Source organism: Zosterops lateralis, assembly GCF_965231275.1.
Source record: "Zosterops lateralis genome assembly, chromosome: 7".
Classification (NCBI taxonomy): Eukaryota; Metazoa; Chordata; class Aves; order Passeriformes; family Zosteropidae; genus Zosterops; species Zosterops lateralis.
The window spans coordinates 11,917,530-11,939,696 of NC_139767.1; the positions used below are offsets into that span (position 1 = coordinate 11,917,530).

General features: G+C 40.5%; 1 protein-coding gene across 1 annotated transcript in view; it reads right to left on the minus strand.

The window, feature by feature from the left end:
• ALS2 (alsin Rho guanine nucleotide exchange factor ALS2) overlaps positions 1–22,167 on the minus strand; it is a 214,796-nt gene that overhangs the window by 159,469 nt on the left and 33,160 nt on the right. The gene's annotated exons all lie outside the window — the stretch shown is intronic.

Consider the following 22,167-nt stretch of genomic DNA (forward strand, 5'->3'; position numbering starts at 1 on the left):
TATTCACACCACACAACTTCTGCTAGAGGTTAGGCAGCAGTGCCAGAGACACAGCCCTATTCACTGGTATAACATAAATCTACTACTGTGACTCCAGCCCAGTATATTATATGACCCTGTTCTAGGTTTACTTAGGGTGACATTTACTCCTCTGAAGAAAGTCAGCATTTACATCCTTTCTCAGAGTTTTGCAGTTGTATGTGCACCTCATGCTTACCCCTTGGATCTTTTTTTGGGGGAAAAAGAAAAAAGAAAGAAAAAAAAAAAAAAAGAAAAAAAAAGTTGTGCTTTTTATCCACTAGACACTGTGATAACATAATTAAGCACATGTGTACAGACTGTGATTAGAAGGGAAGGCTTCTTGAGAGCACTCTGGTAATCTAAAAAATAGGAGATAAAATAACACAAACTACATTAAAATAGTTTTACCCAGTGAATTAGTGAACAGAGCAATCTCCTTTCAATCATCATCTTTATAGCAAGAGTCTGTTCTGTATATTTAGATACCTTCTATGTGCAAATTAAGAACCTTTCATCTTACTTAAATGCATATCTTGCTGTGTGAAAGGAAAAGCCTCAGATTTCTTCACAGAAGTACCTGCTCAGTGCTCAGTTTATGTGACGGGGAGGACTGAGACAACACACTGGTCTTGTTCCTTTTGCACTTTGCCAAGTTTATATATTTTCAGCTATCCATCTGTGTGGCCAGTGGAAATTTGTGAAAACCCCTAAGCAATGGAAGTTCCCTGTCCCTTTATATCCGAAGGTGATTCCCAAATTTCCTTGTTCCAAAGTTCATGGTAAACCAGTACAAATAAATAATGTTTTCTGAAATCATATCTCAACCAATGCAAATCTGAGTTTCACCAGAGCAGTGAAATCTACCAATCACCCCTCTGAAGTCACATTTTCATGGCCTGCCTTGAGGCCCATGAATTAGTCAAAAGGTCAAGATTGTCCGTGCAGCAGAAAAAGTGTGTAGCTCCTCACACACATACATGCCATTCCCTGGTCTTTGGAAACACTCTGAGAAGGAGGAAGCAACAACAACCCCCACACTTGGTCTCCAAAGCAAATTTACCAAATCATTAATGACACAATGTTCAAAACAGGTTGTTTTACAATTCTAATACCTGCCATGGTCTCCTTTTTTTACTGAACAGCTGTTAATAAGTTTAAATAAATTTAATTAATGGCTACAAATGACTGAAGAAAACAGGCTTACCACGTTCAGCATGTTATTCTTTGCTGTCGTGATTTCTAATTTCAGCTTTTGAATTTCTTCCTTTAATATATATTTGATGTTTAAAAACATGCATAGGCTTTTCAGGGAAGCTTTTTAGCCATGTAGCTATTAAGCATCTCTCATATATTAGTATTTATCTGTTTAAGAGCATGCTGAATTAAACAAGAATTTTTCCCACTTTGCAAATTGTGCAGCTCTTGTACCCTTTTGGTGCCATAGCAGGGCCTGTGTGCTGTTATTGCATTCCAGCCCCCTGCCTGTACTACTGTGGGATCTGGGGGAATCAGGATACTTGGGGCTGCAGTAATGTTGACACAAGCAGCAAAGGTACCCCAAGCAAAGGCTCTGGAGTTGGAATGAGGGTGAACTGGACACGTGGAAGTCAAGACAGAACAAGCTCTGGGCTTCTCCTCTGTGTGAATTTTGCTGACCCAGTATAAGGGGCTAGTGCCAGCCTAGTCATGGCTTACAAAATACCTAGACACAATCTCAGAAAATCTCTTCATAAAAAGACCCAGTGCTGGCTCAGAAACTAATTGTTTGAGTTGCAGAGTGAATTTTGGCGAACACTCATCCTAGCCTTGCTGTTACTACTCTTTCCTGGCACCTGTAATTAACCAGAGTTAGAGACTGACCAGAGACTTACATGCCTCCGCACTCTTACTCAAATCACGGTAGCTCTGCTCTCACAGTTGCACCGCCAGGACATTTTAGTCACAGGGAAAGGCTCGGGCAGAGATGGGAATGAGAGCCTTGCTCTGAGCCTTGCTCAGTTTCTCTTACTGCTCCAGCTGCCTTTGAAAAGATGAAAGGGCCATGGCAGCCAGGCGTTACCCTGCTGGCTCTGCCTCACTCTGGCAGCAGCAACTACCAAGGCAGCTCCCCTGGGCTCTACCACAGCCAGAGGAGTCACCACAGCTTCACTTCTGGTTTGCCTGCCCTTGGTAAATGTCTATTTTGCCTATGACAGACTTCCCCAGGGCCACGCAGAAGTGGAGGCTACACCCAAATTTCAACTCTCAATATAGTAGCTTAACCACAAGTCTGCCCTCCCTATCTCCTTCCTCGGGCACATATTGCCTCAGTCTCTCTACACCAAATACACAGTCTCACAAGACAAGGCTTCCTTCTCCCCTCTTCCAAGCTTCTAATGTTCACTTACTGTTTTCAAAGAAAGGATGTTTTAAAATACCAAACAGCTCTATCAGAAGACTGTAGTTTACCTTAAAACCTAATCAAAGCAGACACAAAATCAGTGTAATATTCTCTGGCATGGTATTTCATGACTAAATCCACACTGCTGAAAATGTCTGCTCTCCAGCCCACATTCTTAAATCCCTGTTCACTCTCCTGCCCAATAGCACAGAGATAAGCAAAGGAGGGGGTTGCCTGGCCTGTGTGCTTTGTCTGGTAAACAAGTAACCACTGTAGCACATGGATTACAATGCATGCACTGTCTCTCCTTGTGCTTACCCTCACCTACATCTCTGCTGCAGCTGCATCATTCCTGTGGAGTGCAATGGCCTCTGACAGTTACAGAGCACCCTTCAACATAGTCTCCAAAACTAGGAAAATAAGGAAAGAATTTCTATCAGCTGCCAAGTCAATCAGGACTTCATTTCTAACAGCCATTTCATCATGAGGACATTTCTAAAAGTGGGAGCATGATTCCTGAGCATGAGAATGTTCATGTTTGTTGATCACTCTGTACCTCAAATTCTGCAAGACTCAGACAGAGACTGCTAGAGATTTTCTCAGCTTTTTTGCAAACTCAAGAACACCAACATATGTAACCCTACAGGAAGCTTAACATTAATTCTTTGCTGACACTGTCCTCCAGTTCACATCTTGGAAGACTTCTTCCTGCTTCTTCCTTGTCAAGGAAGACAGCTTCAACAATATGGATTTTATTGTACACCCCGTACATCCCACTTCTTCCCCTTGTCAATAGCACAGAGGCCCAAACGCCATCTCAGCTGCAAAGAGGAAATGACTATTCACAAGACACAAAGGTTTATGGATTTCTGCCTAACAAAAGATTATTTCTAAGCAGACTCTTGCTGTATTGGTGCCTCATCTCTAAAAGTGGGAAAGCAGATGCCTCAAGTATGTCCAACAGCAAGGAGTGAGAGCACTCTCCAGGGCAGGTGTACTATGCAAGGTAGCCTCTTAATCTTCTCACATGCACGAGCATTATTTTTCATACCAGCTGCATCTTAAACACTCAGTTAAGATGGTGATTAGTGGTGGTGGTAGGGTGTCACAGTGGGAGCTTTCTTAAGAAGAAAAGGCTTTGATTGAGCCAATGAAAGCTGTTGCCAGGGAACCAGATGCCACGAACACACCACTCCAGCAGAGCAAGAATACAAACCATGTGAGTGCTGGACTGAGCTTTAAATGCATTTGCTGGTTGAGGCCTGAACACACCATTAACTCTTTCAGTACCTGAAACAGTTCACACAATGAACTGGGAAGATGGGAATCTGTTACAAATCCAAAGGAGCAAAACATCTCCTGACATTTCTCTCTAACACCCTGTTGATTCAGAAGAAAAACAAATGGGGGAAACTTTTGACCTTTAGTTTTTGACTGGCAAAGGACGTTTGTTTGTTTTGTAAAGTATGTAAGGAAACTTCTCTTCAAAGCAACACTTAGTTTTACACTAATGTGAAAAGGAATCAGATAAGTGCTCAGATAACCCTATAAAAGTATTAATTTTGTTTTTGTAGGGGGTGTTACAATGAAGTTTGTTGTGCACACAGTGTGTTCACTGGTCAGTTCCTCTGCAAGAGGAAAAGAATAGCTTAGATTCCATTTTTCCCAGATCTGAGCTGGTTTCCAACACAAATGTTACCGATTTGAATTTTATCTGATCAGTTGCCAATTTGTTTCAAAGTTAACTTTCCACTCTGATTACTAAACAGCCTTGTACTCTACCGACAGAGCATTTTTTTCCTAGTGTAAATTCCACAGTGCTCTGCAACCCTACCAGTAAAACGCAGCTAAAGCTCTAATTAAAAATCATGCCTGCCATATGTCAATTCATAAGAACTAAAATTAAACTAACAAGGGGCTGTAACCAAAACTTTTTTTGAACACAAGAGCCTGCCTGCTCTCTTTTGAAGCAGAACATGTGTAAGCCTGGGTAGTTCTTGCAGGACAAGGCCTGGTCCCAGACATTTTCATCTTCAGGCTTCCAGTTTGAATCCAGCACAGGTTCCTAAGCATGAAAAGCCATTCCCCACTCCACAGCCTGAGTGAAAGCCCCTCCATTCCTGTGCAGCCTGCACTGGCTGTGTAACTGCTCTGATCCCACAGAGCTGGTAACTGTGTTGAGCAAGTAACGTGTTGCTGGCAGTACTGTACCAAACTCTCCCTCAGCCTCCATTCCAGCCTATTTATATCCTGTGGTAATATCAGCCATCTAGTGAGCTCTGAGTTGGGGTCCAGTGTACCACTGCCTTTTTGTGCCTCTCCCACAGTGCAGAAGGCCTGGGGGGAAAGGACATAGCAATACCATTATAATGCTTAAGGGGCCATAAAGTCCCAGTGTGAGTCCTAACAATCTGAATATAAGGGACAATAAACCTTGGGCCCCTCAAATTTATTCTAGGGAATTGGCAAGAGTAGGTAAAATGCAAAGCTCATTTAATATCTTCACACAGCTCCCATGCCAATTCCAGCCCAGCTTGGTGATGGTGGAAAGTTGGGCTCCCATGTGCCCACTGACCATCTAAACAGGCAGAGCACCACACTATCAAGATGACACTATTCACTCTTGGAGTCCCAACCAGCAGCTATTGCATGGCTATAGTGCACAGCTGAAGGGCTGGGAGAACACAGGCACATCCATCAAAATACAATACTGAAAAATACACCCCGTGTTCCTACAGAGCATTTTTGCCTCCCTGGATTCTGCAGTGATTTACTTGAGGGTCCATTCTGCTGTGGGCTTGGCCCTGAGACCCCTCATTAGTTACTACGTTGCTGTGAAGAGGGGCTGCCTGGCTGCTTACAAATTAACTTCTGGGTTTAATCTGCAGATACAACACATGCCAGGCTTACTGCAGTTGTTCCCTCTGCAGAGTCTATCTCCGGCAGGACACAACTGCTTCTTTACAAAAGTTCTTGCGTAATACATAAAACAGGGAACAACAACACTGCAGCTCAGCTTAGGTTAGCACTGACTAAGTGAAGAACTGGAAGAGATTTCTAAGCAGAGCAGAGTTATCTAAACAACTTTGGCAACATATGAGGGCCAAGAGCCCAGTTTTCTAACCAGTTCCATACAAAATTTCTAGCAATCAAAACCAGCCAGTGTCTGCGCTTTGTATTTTGAGCCTAAATTTACATCCACAGCTAAACACTGCACGGTGGCAAAGGAAGCCATTGTGGTGTGCTGGCTTAGTGGGGCATCAGTATGAAAGCATTGCTTACTGAACAAACATGGTTCCACGGCAGGTCAGTGACCTCGGCAGGGCCCCTGCCAAAGATCCTATGCAGATGTGATCCTGCTCAGTTTGTAAGAGCAAACAGAACTGCAGTACAAGATGGTGCTGTTACAGAGGCTAATAATCCAATCTCTGCACCACAAAGAGGTGCAGATGTACTGAAGCTACCATGTTGAAGAGTGATATGTTGCTGTCCCTGTTGCTGCCTGTTGCTGTCCCTCTCCTCACCAAAGATAATCACCCTAAAACATATGTATTCCTTACACTTATGCTCACATGCACATGCTCACGCTGCCATGTTAGAAGACTTCAAAGACTTACAAGCTGGAGACTTCAAGATAGGAAGTGCAAAACGTAATTACAACACTTTCAAAATGTATTTTCCTCCTTCCCATATGCATCAAGACATTATGTCTCAGCCAACATAACTGCATGTTCTCCCCACACTGAGGATCCAAGCCTCAGTGTGAAGATTACACCTGCTCCAGTACAAAAGTGACAGCAGCCTCTAGGACTCTGATACATCCTTTTTTGCCATCAGTGGAACATGTACAGTTTGTTTCCCAACAAAATGGGAAGAAATGAGAATTTCATGGATTGTAGGGGCCGAATGCTGACCCTAAACATGGCACAGAATTCCTGTGTTCTATACTCAGACTCTGTAGCCAGACCAGAGCCCTCTGACCAGCCTCTGCAACAAGTCCATCCTCACACTCCCCTACTGCCCATTCATCACTCAGTCCTTCTTTTCCTCTTCTCCATGCCCAGATTCCCAGAGCTCCCAATGCCCTTGTCCTCTCCTTAGCATTAGCAATATTTTCCATTTCCTTCTCAGACCCTACCTCTGTTTTCCTTGTTAAAAATTTTTCCCCCTTTGCTCTTAAGCCCACCTTCACTCCAATGAGCATTGGGTCCTATTTTGAGTAAATTCATTACTTTTTCCCCAAACAAACCTCTCACTACATTCACTATCTCAAGGAGACATACTCTGATACTCACTGAAAATGCATGTTTTTCACAGCTACAAGACTGGACAGTTTATTTCAATAATACATTGTTCTGAATTTATACATATTTCTTTTAATGGCATTTAAAACAGATCAGATGTAGCACTCAAAAGTGCTGAATTTTTAATTGTAAAATATACCTCCTTTTCTGACAAAAACCCAACAGTACTCACAAATACAACTGACAATCATAAAAGGCAATTACCAATACAGCCCCTTCCCACATTAACAAAATGTAATTAAGCACCACTTGAAAACTATGTGATAGGGTGCTGGAGTAAAAATTGCTAAAGGAATGCAAAGCAGAGAATCAACAACAGGCTTTGGGAGTAAAATTAGATTGATACTCCCACCTAAATCTCTATTTTCTTAATTTATGTTTGGTTCAACTCATTATAAAGTCATGAAGAACAATCATTCTTGGAATTAAGTTATCTTAAGCTGGGGAGAATTCAGAATGCCTCTGCCAGTACAGGCTCATTTCTATTGCTCTTCTGTTGTGGAAAAGTGTCATTTTTGCCATCTGAAGAAAGCAGCTCCTCCGTTTGAAGACATATTTGTTTTGTACATTTTCCATTGCTGTTTGTATATTGTAAAGCACTTTGAGCACATGTAGAATGAAAGGCACTGTACGGAATACAGTTAAAAGTTGCCGTGTTGTAATCTGCTGTAAGTCTTTGTACATGGCAGCAGGGGGCACTTCCACAGGAATATGCTGAAGCGCAGTTGACAGACTTCCCTGGTTTCAAGGCCAGGCAGAAGTGCTGCTCACGGTGTTCACATCCCACTTCTGAAAGCAAAGCATGATTGCACTGAGCAACAGCAGCCACCCCTCTGGTTCCTATGAGAAACTCTCAAAGCAAGTTGAGTAGCTTAGTGAGAAAATTAAAGAAAGATAAACATGATCTTTTGAATGAAGTATGAAAAGGGCAAAGAATTGCACACTTGAGCACCGAAGAAGTGAATTTCTGAACAGGTTCTGCCATCCCAGTGCTGGTGTGGGGGATAAAGAACTGGAAGCCCATCACAAGGGTCAGGAAGATAACAGGGATACTGAGACTCTTACCTTCGCAATTACCCATGAATTTTTAAATATTCCTAAGCTAAATTTCTACAAGAAAACAGTTAACAATCAGAGAGAAACTCATTCAGTCATTAAAGACATATGCTCAAAGAGGATAAGTCTTCTGCAAAACAACCCCCCAAAATTGGTCTCTTCCAACTCTGTTTTTCTCAATTTTCAGCTAATAATGAAATCTGGAGGGTGTCACAAAGGAAACACAACAAAGTAGCTTGGGAAGGATGATGTTATTTGGTCACATTGGGGGATTTACTGCAGGGCATTCCCTGACTCCGATCTTTGAAGTATTTCTGTGCTTGCTTGTATTCTCCCTAGCTGATATGAGGATCCCAATTTCTGTTTAATGTCAGAGCAATGGAGAACAACCCCTGACCACAATGAAGAGGGTGATGGTGGTGGCTCAGAGATCCTAGGATGTTAAAACAACCAGGACAGAGAGAACAAGAAGCACACAGGACAGACAGGAGGGGGAAAAGTAACCAACAGCATCACACTTTTCAAAAACCCAGGATGCTAGTCTGGCTTTTCTGCTATGTGGAGTTGTGTGCTAGCAAGACACAGAATTACGAATTAGTGTATTTGTGAACAAAGAATCTGTCTGAGCACTCAGGCTCAATACCTAATCTGTCCCTGCTAAAAGGGGCACTGGGAAGGTGTTGAAAAAAAGACCAGGAGAGACTGAAAGTGCCTCAGGAACCAGAGGTGAGTTGCTGTTAGAAAATTCTCCATAGTAGCGCTCAGAGATTAAATATTTTCAATTTCAGAATGCTAACTTGTGTTGGGATAAAAGAATAACAAATTATTTTACAGTATCTTCTCTGTAACAAAAATTTAAATGCTGTAACTAATGGCATAATATAATGAGAGAGATTTATGTCTGCTGTAGCTAAAATTGGAACATCTTAACAAAAGCATTGTTTGGGAGGCAAAACACACGAAAAATAGATTTTAAAGGGAAAACCATTGTCTCTGTGTTGTTAGATGTCAGATGAATGAGTAAAACTGCTAGTTCTAGGATTTATGTATTTTTTTGAATCTACATCTGTTATAGTGATTTAAGATAATACATTCTTTGAATAGGGCATGCCATCAGTTTCACAGTGGCTAAAAAAGAGACTTATTTATATCATGCACTTCAGTGTTGCCATAAAAATTGAATACCTTAGAGCTACAGGCAGAGCTTTTTACTGTGAGTTCACACTGAAAGCACATTGCAGCAACCCTAACCTGACTCACTCTGTCTTCAGAATTATTTCTGAAATAATAATATTTTGATCCGGGCACACAGAACAACTGAAAAAGCCTGTAGGATGCAGATCACAATTTACCCCAAACTTCCCTCCCAGCTTCAGCACTGCATTTCTACTAGAGCCACAGGGACTAGGAAGAAAGCAGAAGCTTTGTGTATTTTTCATCCTGCCTTGAGGCAGATTGTGAATCTCTGCTCTGCCTCTCACAATAATCATGACTGTTCACCCTGTTTAGCATTGCTATCAGAACAGCTTCTCTAAAATGTAACTTTTGGTCACTGGGAGCCAGAATATGACACTCTAAATCAAAGAAAGTACGTGAGCACTCCAATTACAAGAATAATTTGGAATCCCCTGCCTTCATTGCATTCAAGGTACCAGAGAGTTTCCTTAGAGAAATGTTGTATGCTTGTTATCACGGTTTTCTCTGTGGGCTGGGACAACTGATCTACCAGAGCCCTTCTTGGGCCCACGTCATTCAAGGCAACACCAACACACAACAGTTTCAGAGCCTCTATTTTATCTATACTCTCCCTAAGGCAATCATCCCTCCAACCTCTGAGTGCACTGGGATGCATCACATGCTGGGATGGATTCTCACAGCTAAGACAGCACAATCTGTTGGACACATTGTCTGTTGCTGCCTTTCCTACAACAAAGCATGCATGCTAGAGTTTCTGAGGGAACCCCCTGGTTTTCTATAGTCCCCATATTAAGACCATTTTACAGCAACTTCCTCTTCATCATGTAATTAATCTTTCTGCTGCTGCTGGTTGAAAGCTTATGTAAAGAAGAGAAAAATTCCTTGAGCCAGGATGGGCCAGGTTTATGTATTCACAGAGGATACAGCATAAAAGAGCCATGGACTGATTCAAATGATAGCTACAATAACACAGTAGCTCTCTACTATAACAACTACCTATCCCACTTGAGGTTAGAGTCATGTTTCAATTCATGGTACACCCCATTTTCTAAAGAGAGAGCAATTATACAAGAGAAAAGGCAAAGGGGAGAACATTTTAAACTGAGAAAAATAGCAAGCTACAACTGTTTTCTATTCCTAAAACATTTAATCCCTATACTTTTACATATCAAATTCATTAAGTTGTCAATCATGTAAAAAGAACGTGTTTCACAGTAATAGTGGTCATGGATGAAATGCAACAAACCAACACCAGTACCCCAGATTTGACCTACAGTGTTAAGGAACTAGTGTGATACAAACCATACTGAATATAGGTATGAAGATGCTCCAGCATGCATGCTTATTAACAGACAATGCATGCTTTGTCACATTTATTAGCAACATACATGTATGTAGAACACTTCTAAGTGTGTTATGTAGTGCTCTTGCAGTTCTTCCCATAATTAGGGCACTTCTCAGATCCAGTCAGTGGTATTTTAAAAACATTTTTTTTTCAATATGTGCAGTCAGTAGCCAATCAAACACACTGAACCACAGGTAAGAGCTATAAAGTATCCATGAAACACTTCAAATTACTCATCCTTTGTAGACCTGTAAATCCAGAACACTGGGCACAGAATTGTTCCACTTGTGCCTCAGCACTGCAGGCAAAACAGATTGCTCCCAGTGTTGAAGAGCTGCCGTGGCTCTAGGAAGAGGAAAGGCATTGGAAAGAGCTGGGAAGAGAAGGAAGAGAAAGCTCTGCAGATACAGTCTTCCTGCTCCTGTTGTCAACTAGGATAAAAGGAAAAGAGCCACAACTGCCACTGTCAAATGAGACTCCATGGTGGTGGCGGCAGCAGCAGCAGCCTGGCTTTACCTAGGTCTGGTTTTAGGCTAAGAATGCTGCATGCTTACAGTCACTACTCACAGTCACTTCCCAATGCATCTGCTGCCCTGGGCAAATGTTTATCACATCTTCACCGAGGGCAAGACTTGTCTGGACCTAAGCAATAGAACCCTCTTGCAGTTGAGAAGAAGCCAATGAAAGTCTCCATTGAATTAATGTATCCTGATGCCAGATTAAAAGTGGGCAAGATCTTGATGACTAATTCACAGTCTGAACTCTCACTTTTCAGTACTTCTTGCTGTAGCTGGTCTGCTGTAGACCAGCTCAGACCTCATCTCAGGTCCTAGTTGTGCTGCACAGCAATTCTTAGGCACAAGAGTTCCATTTGATAGATTTGCTGATGACACAATGGAGAAAGCACGTAAAGAAAGAATAATTTCCTGTGTAGTTAATAAGCCACAAACTGACAAACTCCAAACTCATTAAAAGTTTTGTTTTGCTTTTTCCTCTCCAATGTCTATGTTACTTTACCCCTTCTCTGTTTCAGAATTATTTTAACTGGAAATCTCATGGAAGATAGTCCCATTTTAGCAAGACTTCAAATACAAAGCACATCATGAAGGACTGCTTGAGTCTGTCCCTTCCAGAAAAGAACAGTAAGAAAATGGGAGCACTTATTCTGTACTCTGAGCCTTCATGGAAAAAAAGGGAGGTAAGCAAATGGGCCTGCAGGGCTACTGGCATAGAAGAAACCTACAGCTGGAGCTACACACCCTCCAAGACTTGACAAGAACCATCTTGGCGTACAGAGGAGAGCAGATCAGAAGCCACAGATAACACAAAGCTTCTGGCTCCTGTTCCTCTAGATGTTAACTACTCAGTGACTCCATGAAACCTCAAAATGACTACTGCTGTTCACTGATGGTGCCTGCTAGCAAGCTCTTAATAAAATTAACCTGATATTCAAACATATTCTTTAGTATAATCTTCCCCTCTTTCCTTTGAAAGATACCAGCTACAGTCAATTTGTCATGATTAAACCTGTACCTGTGCTGAAGCTTTAAATGGTGCCAACCTGGTCTCTGTGCCCTCACAAAGGCTGACTTATTTCTCCAACACCTTGACATATGGAGAGTTGCTTTCTTTGAAGTCCACGTAGAGCCGGATTTTGGTTCTTTATAAAGTGTACTGGAATTCTGCCATCAGCATCAACAAAGCCAGTCCATGTGTGGACTTCATGTCTACAAACCCTGACAAGGAAAGAAGCTTCTCTACTTCTGTTCAAGTGGAAGAAGTTCTCATGCTAACTAGCAAGGAGTTTGGATGTTTTTTCCCTTGGACTGGAAAGTGTCAGCCATCCTACATGATATTCATCATCGCACTGGTTCCCATATTTCTCAAGCCATATTATAATAACCAAAGTGATTACATAATAGCATTTTGTATTCTGCATAACTCATTGCTATTATACTAATAAGCTACACCCTTGCCAATGACATGATTTTTTTTCTGCAATGCAGCAACTCTGCTTTAAAAAAAAAAAAGGTAAAAAGCACAATGAGGCTTTTTAAAGGCAGGAGAATTATCCATTAATCTCTGATGGTTTGAGATATTGTAGAGCTGCTGCTGACATTTGTCTAGGAAGATTTTGCTTAACTCATTCTTGGCTCCACCAGTAGGGATATAATGAGTTCATCCCAAACTTGAGGCAAGATTTTTTTTTTCGAACATCCTACATCTTGATCTGTGCTATATGTATACACCCACTGATACATTCATAGTTGTGTATGACAGTAAATTTTGAAACTAAGCAAGTCATTGCTGCGTGACGTTCCTGATGACACAGGATATTAATAAATTAAGGTGCACATAAGTAACAAGGATCCACATCCACCAATAATATATTTTCATATTCCTAGAAATGCTTTAATACTACTTGTTTTACATTGAGAGACAAGTCAGAGCTGACCAAACAGTTTAAAAGTCAACCACAGGTTAGTTTTCCCTCTGGTCATTTCCTAGTAGTTATTAATTTTGTTTTCCTATGACTCTGTCTCCACATTAAAAGTCAAAGATTTTACATCAATCTGTACCAACAGTCTATGGGAGATAAGAAAGACAAAATATTTTCTCTTCTACTACATTCTATTTCATTAACTGGGTATCCAGTAGCATGAGGGCACTGACATGGGTTGATAAGAGATTATATAGCCTAGAAGTACTACAGCAGGCCTGATGGTGAGCTGTGTCCAGTTTCTCATGTTACAGGAAGGATCATGTACAAATATGACTTAATGTTACCTTTGTAGCTCCTTAATCCTGGAATTAAGTAGTTTAACCATTCCCAGCATAACTTACTTTGCTGCTGCCTAGCAGTCTAACTCTAGTGAGCTGGGGCGGCTGAGGATTTTGGCAATGCTTTAATGTCCTGACTAAATCCTTTATTCTTTGGGGAGGAGACATGGGAGATTCTATCTTGACATTATAGCACTTCACTCAGGTATTTCCAAACTGTGAAGGTATTATTCATCATCCCTTAGAATTCAATCAACTTTGCAGATCAGGTAAAGAGGCAAATTTAACTAGACCTATGATTTCTTATTCCTGCATTAAGGTAAAGCAGCAGAGTAGAGTTAAGGATGTTTCACAGCTATTTGAAAAGGTCAACATTTTCTTGTTTGTTAGAGCCTCTCTGCAGTTACTTTTTGGAGATAATATTGCAGTAGGTTGATCTTCAGATTTAAATGAGACACAGGTTGACATTTTAGAAGTGCACCCTGAGGGTCTGGAAGGGCATGAAGGAAAAGCGAAGATACTGCTTTGCAGAAACTACTACTAGCAAAAGCTCTGCAGGACCCAGCTGACACATCTACCACCAGGTTGGGACTGCCAGACCTGATGTTCAGAAACATTCTCAAGCCCAGCTAGTCACCAACAGCTGTAGGTGTTCTGAAAAAAAACTTTTGCTGCCCAGAGTAGATGTTTCCTGAAAAACAGCTCTGGAAGGAAGACTTCAACTTTTAATTTAAGAAATTACAACACAACTATTTCCCCTCAAGTCTGTGGTCACAGTCCTTAAGGCTTTTCTTCCTTGGTCAGTTATCTATCCATGCTATTATTTATTCTGTTTCATTCAAGAAGAGTAACCACAATCCCAAAATTCTGGAAGAGGAAAATGGCACATAGCATTTGCAAACTGTGTGCCTGCCTGCATACACATGCATGGTATATATGTATAGGACTGTATGGGTGGAGAACTGAGCAATTTTCCTCCTCTTTTATACATTTGCTGAAGCTACTTGATTTGTTGAAAGTCACACAGAGCAGGGCATAGAAAATACTGGACTGGGATTCAGAAAACTTGGGTTTATCTAAATTGCTGCCATCACTGCAGAAATACAGAGAAAAGAGAGTCTTTGGCAAACTGCATCAAGCAAGCAGGGAACAAGTAGCAAATCTGTGATAAATCTGGCAAAGCCAATTAGAAGTTAGTCAGCAGACAACTCTGTAGTAGAAAGATCTGGCTATGTCTTAATCCTGTGATATGCTGTTACTGTAATACCTTACTAGAAAGAGCCTTGCTACCATCTTTTTCAGTCCTTGTAACCCTACATCAAAAAGTATCAGCCTGAAAAGTTTTCCAGAATTCATCAAATCCATGAGCCCAAAGAGCAACTTCAGCTCCTTCTGCAAGGGGCACTCATGAAAAAGCAAAATCAAGACTTCTAGCCCGTCAGCTGTAAAACAAGGTACAGCCCATACAGTATTTGCAATGGAACAGCTAGAATTTATTATTATTATTGAACAATTTAAGATTGACTTTGGCACATAAAGGATCAACATTCCCCCAAGGTCCACAAGGTAATTTCAGAAGCAGGACACTAATACTTCAGAGCATTACCTCCCTGCTAAAGATCATTGATAATAAACAATCTGTTCAGCGGTGACTGGAGCAATATGACCACTTACTACTGTGTTCTCTTTCACATACTAACATGCACACTCAAGTCATCAGCTAGCAGCAGCATGGTTGAGTTATTATTAATCTGACCATGATGGAAACAACAATCAAATCCCTTACACGAGAACACTGACTTCCATACAATTTTTTAAAGCTCCTTATTTTTTTGTTTATTTTTCATTAGCCTACAAGCTGTTTGTAAAATGATTCATGCACAAGGCAGCAAACTAGAAAATTCTGAAGAATAAGAGTTGAAAGCCCCATTTTTTTAGGAACTTCATCTAGGAAAATTATTTGGAAGCTCTGTCATTTGCCTTCTGGATGTTTTTATTTCTTGATAATACCAGCTTATTATCTAGGTTACAGAAATATACATCACCCATATTGTGATAAGCACCACACAAATGCATAATGAATAAACCATCCTTCCTTCTAAAAGCTTATATACAAGCTTGAACACTGTGAGAAATTTAAAGGTGTTGCCAAAGCTTAATACTATTTGTAGGTAAAACATTAGGAAGAGCCAAGGATATTTCAGCAGTATTGCCATCGTGTAGTTTAGACTGAACAGCAAGAGCAATGTTTAAATCACAGGAAGCAGTTTGGCTGGTCATAATGATCTCAGATATCAAGTATTCTGAACAAAATACTTTGTATCCCAGCAACCCCAAATTGCTGTTAAAATCTTAATCCTACTGCTTTACATATGATATGAAAACTCGGCTTTTTATACTTTTAACACCAGATAAAGAGGCTGAAAGGTGCAACAAAATTCAGCACTATCCACATTTATAAATCAACATTTTTCATGTTACTAATTAAGCACATTTTAAAAAACATGCATGTGCATTTATATGGGCCTGAATAACTGCACACATACACAAATGTTTTTCAGCTCCAGCATTTGTGTGAGCCTTTAGCTAGCTTTATCCTGTCTTATATAGTAATGATATCTGCAGAGATAAAGAGTGAACCTTTACAAAGAGAATGCCTTTAATCAGTCTTCTAATCAGAGTTTGAACTAACAAGGAAAGTCTCAGTGCAACTGAGTTAGCTCTTGCTTAACCGCATCTGACATTTTGGAATAGATTAGGTTCTAATGGTCTATGGCAGAGCTTTCTCTTTAGAAACCTTGGGATGTCATTAATAAATATTGGCCATCATATAGGGACTCCACACCTCTGTAGTTGAGACAAAACATCTTATAGGAAATCACTGCCTACTGTGTTGTGAACCACATCAGTGAAGCCAGGCGCAACATCCATCAAAGATTAAAAGAGCAGAAAACGAACACTGCTGTGACCAAACACTTGAAATCATGTGCCGACTGCCACAAACAATTAGAATTCAGCAGGGGTATTCTCAGGCATTCACAAATCATGACTGCAGGAGACCTCAGGAAATGGGGCCACGATTAACCCATCCTGCTGTCCACAGCCATAACAACCACCTCTTTCGGGGAAGAAGCTGCAAGCTTTCTTGTCATGAAAAAAGACTAATTTTACTAAAATCTCACCTTCTAATCTGGATGTGAAGCCTAGTCTTTTATACACTGAAACCTAAAGTTACAGAGAGGAAGAAATCAGAGTACAATTCTGGTTTTTGAGCAAGGAAGGAGATCTACTTTAGGGTTCTCATTTGGCAGCAAGAGGAATACCTCAAAGGCTGCAGGCTTGGGGTCTCCAAGGAAGGCAGCTGCTTTTGTCCTCCAGTGTCTAGTGACAATCCCAACACATCTTTGTGGAGCACCAATAGGCTCCATCTGTTAGGACCCATCTTGTCCTTATGGCCAAATCTGTTTACTACAGGAAGATACGGTGGAGGTGACATATGCTGATTTTGAGTTGGTAAAAAAGAACAAAAAGCCCTTCTGAACACAAAAGCATGTAAAAAATTGTACAAACTGCAGAATAAAAGGCCCAGGTTTGAATAACATCAGCTTCACAAAACAAACAAACTCAAAAAACCCCTAAACACCACAAAAAACCCCACAAAGCCAGACTATTTGGAATACTATGTTCTTAGACACACAAAATTTGTGTAAAAGCTCCTCCTTTTCTTCTACTTTTTATTTTTAAATCAATCAGTTAAATTTAGCCCTTTATTCTCAAAACTGCTGCAAGAGCCCTTGAGACAAGCTGAGAACTGAAATGGGAACTTTCTTGCCTGACACTTGAAAAGGACACAGACTCGGATTTTCAACAAAACAATAACTCAGACAGGCTGGCCTTGCTGGCTGGCACAGAGCCACCACCTATTGAGTACCTGGCATTTGCCTTACCCCATCCAGCCATCTTTCCCACAGGCTCTTTACAATCTGCTTCACTGTAGGCTGCTCCTGCAATGCCTCAGTAGCTGTAGCTGGATGCAGACCTGTTCAAGACAGGAGCTTGCAGAGGAAATAGCTTTGTTCCTTTTTGAGAAGTTTTATCTTTTTTAATGTACATTTAAAGCTTCCCAATATTCTCACATGCAAGCATATTTGATGGGAAAGGCCTGACAGAGAGCACCCAGTACCCTAAAGTGAAGTCCTGCATGTTTTAAGAAGGCTCTCAGGGCTGGGCAGGCTCAAAAGCAATGAACGCCATTGATGGCAGTGCAAGTTTTCCACTGCATGGTATCAGCCTATTGTTTACAAAGGCACTCACTAGAAAAAATGATCAAATGGTGAGGAGAGATACATACAGAAATGTAGGCAAAGAATAATTACATGCAGTAATTATCTATAGTGCAAAGGAACACGGACAGGCTTCAACATGCCTCCTATATTGTGAAACACTTGGGCAAGCACAGGGTGGCTTGTTTTGAGAACTGCCAATAACTACATTCCACAGATCCACACAAACTAGATGACTAACTGGAGCATTAGAGTTTTATAGAATTTGCAGTTTATGGAAATGAGTACTGTTTAGAATTCTTATTCCTACAGTTCATTTATTTACCTTCTAGAATAGCATTTGATTTTCCACCCATGTCCTTTCCATTCTTTATACACCTGTTTACTGGGATGTAGGGAAACCAGATCTTTCCAGACCATGAAGATTAACAGGTCTTTCCAGGTTAGTTCTTCATGAGCCACAGAGTGACAGGACACAGATTCACCTTATTCAGGGAACAAGTATACAGAATACTTGAGATAAGACACCAAGACCTCATTATCAGTCCTTACATTGCACAGCACTATGAGTTGTTCAGATCATTGGCTACACACTGCACAGAGGCAGAGCCTGGGGTGAGGGCCAAAACCAAAGAGCTGGCTAAAATCAGAATAGACTAAAAAGTAACTGGCCTCACGGTTCACAAACTCTTACTGCCTGGGCTGCTTACCTGGAGGCATCTTCATAAGCATCTTTGGAGTCATTGATTAGAGCCTGTTAACTCAGCAGCAGCAACATGGTAAAGTCCTCCCACATCAATTATTGCTGCAGAGGGATCACAAAGGAACACCATGGCACCCACTTCTATTTCACAAACCTGACAGCCAGACAGACCAACAGATTTGCCCAGGCTATTTCTCCAAGAGATATCTACCTCTTCAGGCTCCCTTGAACCTGGGATCCTGACATAAGAGGCAGGCAGGCTCTACTGTACAGGTCAGCGGCAATTAAAGTTAAATTAAAAGGTAATTACACTGACCTTCCTTAAGTCAGTATTTTTGTGCTTAAGAATCATGCAGATGTTTCTGAAGTTATAGGTGGGGGGAGAGAGTACGTGTTGAAAAAACCTATTGCATTACATAAAGAGAATTAGAAGAGGAAAATGAATATTCATGCATGCATTCCTTCCTGCTTGAGTCAAAGGAAAATAGAGGGAAAAGCCTGCACCTCAGATAGTAGGATTCACAGGTTTTGGAGTCCAAACCAACTTTGATTCAAATCAATGAACACACACCAGCAAACAGGAGTGTAATCAGACCTCAGATTATTCTTAACATTTATATACAAAATAATAGTACTGCATAATTGAACCTGGTAAAGTAATAGTTTTAGTACATGTGACACAGGAAAGGGACACGAATTTGTGAGTTTCCTATTCATAGGCTCTTACTTCCCTAATAAGACAAAACAGTTTGTATTCTGAATAAATGTATGTTTCAAAATTTGACATATAAATTTTGTCTTGGAAAGCAATAGCCACAAAGGTAAATAACAAAGTGATAAACTTCCAGACTATTCAAACAGTATTTTAGTTGGAGATAGTGTTATGTGAGGTTCCAATTGGGGGCTATCTTCTCCAGTTCAGTGTCTAAACCAGTTTTTGTTAAACGTGTCAATCTGTACAGATTAATGTAATTTCTACCCAATGACACATCTGAGCATGAGCAATTCTGCAACAGATAATCACATTTCTGCCACTATTAGGAGTGACCAGAATGGTTTTAACAAAAGGTTTTGAATGAAAACAAGTCTATTAAAGAGAACCAGATTGAAATATTTTTACTTTCTCATGCTGTTTAACAAAATCCTAATTTTCAGTGTCTTGATTTTTTTTTTATGACAACAAAATGAAAGTAAGTGAGGGGATCATGGTTTATATTCTTTCAATGTCTGAGGCACTGGAATGAGCTGAGTCCTTTAGAGTTCCATGAATTCCCAAACAATCTGTAAACACATACACTTATACATCAACAACCTGATTTTCTCTCTCACACTATCATTTCTCATCAATTATTGCCAACATGATTAACATATGCCACTTTCCTGCCCTAAGCAATATTCCTCTTTACCTGCAATCAATCCATTCCAGAGTGTATCAGGAATCCACCACTGCCTTAGGAATATTCCAGAATTTATGAGAAGACATTAGAGGACCTGTCTGCTCTTTCTGAAAAATATCATTTTTTTTTCTTGTACTGCCATATTTCTGCAATGCACTAAGCCAACAAATCCACTTGCATATTGCTCAAAAATCTTTAAGTAGAAAAAATGGTCTAACTCATTATCAGTAATTTAAGCTCAAATCATAAAAAGCATGAAGGAAATAAATAGGCAGTTTATTCGGCATTACTCTAAAACATGGAAATGGTGGCAATTGATATTTAATCAGTAGGCAGATGGGAGAGGTTTCTTAACACTGTGCAGGTTAGCTGTAGGTTAGAATTCATTGCCACAAGATCCTTGAAATGCACAATTAAAAAAAAAAAAAGAAAAAAAGAAAAAAAACCCACAAGTCTATGGGGGAGAAAAAAAAATTAAGGACAATTAAACCTACCCACCCAGTCATCTGCTCCATGCCAAGCACTGGAACAGTACAGGAGGAAAGCAGTCAATATATTTCTCTTATTCTCCTAAGCATCCATTACTGACCAGAGAGATACAAAGTGCTGGGCTGAAAGCACCTCTGGTGTGCCCAGGCACAGCTGTTCCCATACAGGCAGAGGCCCCAGTCCTAGGTGAGGCTGACTTTAACATCTCATAACAGGGAAGCCAGCCCACAGCAACAGCCAGCACAGAAATGCTGAAATTCAGTGACTGTCTTCCAAGCCAAAGATTTCTTACACGCTGCAGTTGAAGTAATGGAAAGGCCGTATAAGCTAGAGAGCATGAGGAAAATTCCTGTACAATGTGCCTCTCCCCCTACATCTGCCTCAGGCTTTTAAAGCTCATTTCCATAGTAATTTCCTTCTCAACTTGACATTGCTTTGCTCCTAGTTCAATGAATACTTTGCCTGTTTGGTGAAATTCCTGCTAGGATACAGGATGTGAGCACTTAATACAGTTTGCATTCAAATTATGTTTCTATGCCTTCTTCGGGATACATACTTTTAAATTCCACAGTACTGGTCAACACCTTAAAGAAAAACAGAATTACTGAAGCAAATCGTCACTTCCTGCCCTACAGAATGAATTCTCAATTCGGTTATAACTTAACATGTGCACATTAGGAGGTAAACAAGGAGCTTGCCATGCACTGCACAAGAATCAAATCTCAATTGCTGTCCTTGAGTGTAGGCTGCTAAAGCCCAGCCATATAAATTTCTTCCTGATTTCATAGACCAGCATCATTCAGTTGTCACTGGATGTATCAGGAGGGATAAATATTCTTGCAGCCAAACTCACAACCTATGATACCTATGATCTCACATAGTAGCATAATTCTCACTGTTGGACAGACATGTAAATCCATAACATTTCAGCCTAAAAAACTAGACTTGCTCTGATCTTCCACAGATGCTGCACTTCTGCCTCAGACCTCCCATACTTCTTTCTTGTAGGACAGTGTCATTTCTTTCTAAGGGAGCCTGAGGACAGAGAAAACCTTATGCAAAACTGTGGAAGCCAAGAAACATCTGGCAGGAATACAGCCCAACTACCTGTTTGGGCATTATCAAGAGGATGGAAACTGGAGGCTGCAAAGGACACTACCTGAACCCAAACTTCTCCTGCTTAATAGTCCCACAGATACTCAGTGTTGGCTGCTTTGCTGCCTCTCAGCCAGTTCCTGAACAAAAGCTCCGAGTCCCGTCAGACACCCCATCTATTACACTGCAGTCAGTCAAAGTCCTGTCAAAGCTCTCTTGAGACTAAGCACAAACCCTTTGCTAAATTGTATATAAAATGGAAAGAAAAACTGTCAGAAAAAAAAAGGAAAATAAAAGGTTACCTATTTAAGCACTGCAGCTAGAAACAAAGAATAGAAAAACTTACAACTTATTCCCTCTCTTTCCTGCTCCAGCCATACACTCCCATACACTCTTACTCCCTTTGTGTTTGCTATGGTATTCATTTCATTTGTGGAAGAGCTGATTCAGATCACTAAACCAGCTAAAAAATATCCCAGCCAAGAAACAAACATGTGACTAGAACTCAGACATTAAAAAAAAAAAAAAAAAAAAAAAAAAAAAAAAAAAAAAAATCCTTCTATAAGAAATTTTAAAGCAACTGGATTTTGGACTAAGCACAACTTCTTGAGAGTGTCTGCTTTCTGCAGAACAGTTCAGGTTTGTAAAAAATGAAGACTGCCTTCAAGTCAAATAACAGAAATTCAAAGAAAACATGGAAATCAGCCCCAGAAGGGATGGAATAGCACACTGTTCTGATCAGTGCTTCCATGAAAGATTCCTTCTCTTGCTTCCTAGAGCACACAGCTGAAAGGTCTCCAGGTCACAAAGGCTGCTATGGCAGACCACAGGCACAGGAACGAGCAGACCTTTATAGAAAATCCCAGGCACCTGAAACTCTAGACAAATCCAACTGTTTGTTAAGAATTGATGTTAAGAACATTGCTATCAACACCTCTCATCTTCAGAGTGAGAAATCCCATTCCACTTTCTATGGAAGCTATTTTCCTGAAAGAAAGAAGCCTCACAATTATAAGAAATATGTATATTTTTTGCATGCTACATAGCAGGCATTGTTCTGAAGTTCACAGATTCCTGAAGAATGACAAGGCTTACAAAAATGGAGAATTCAAGGAA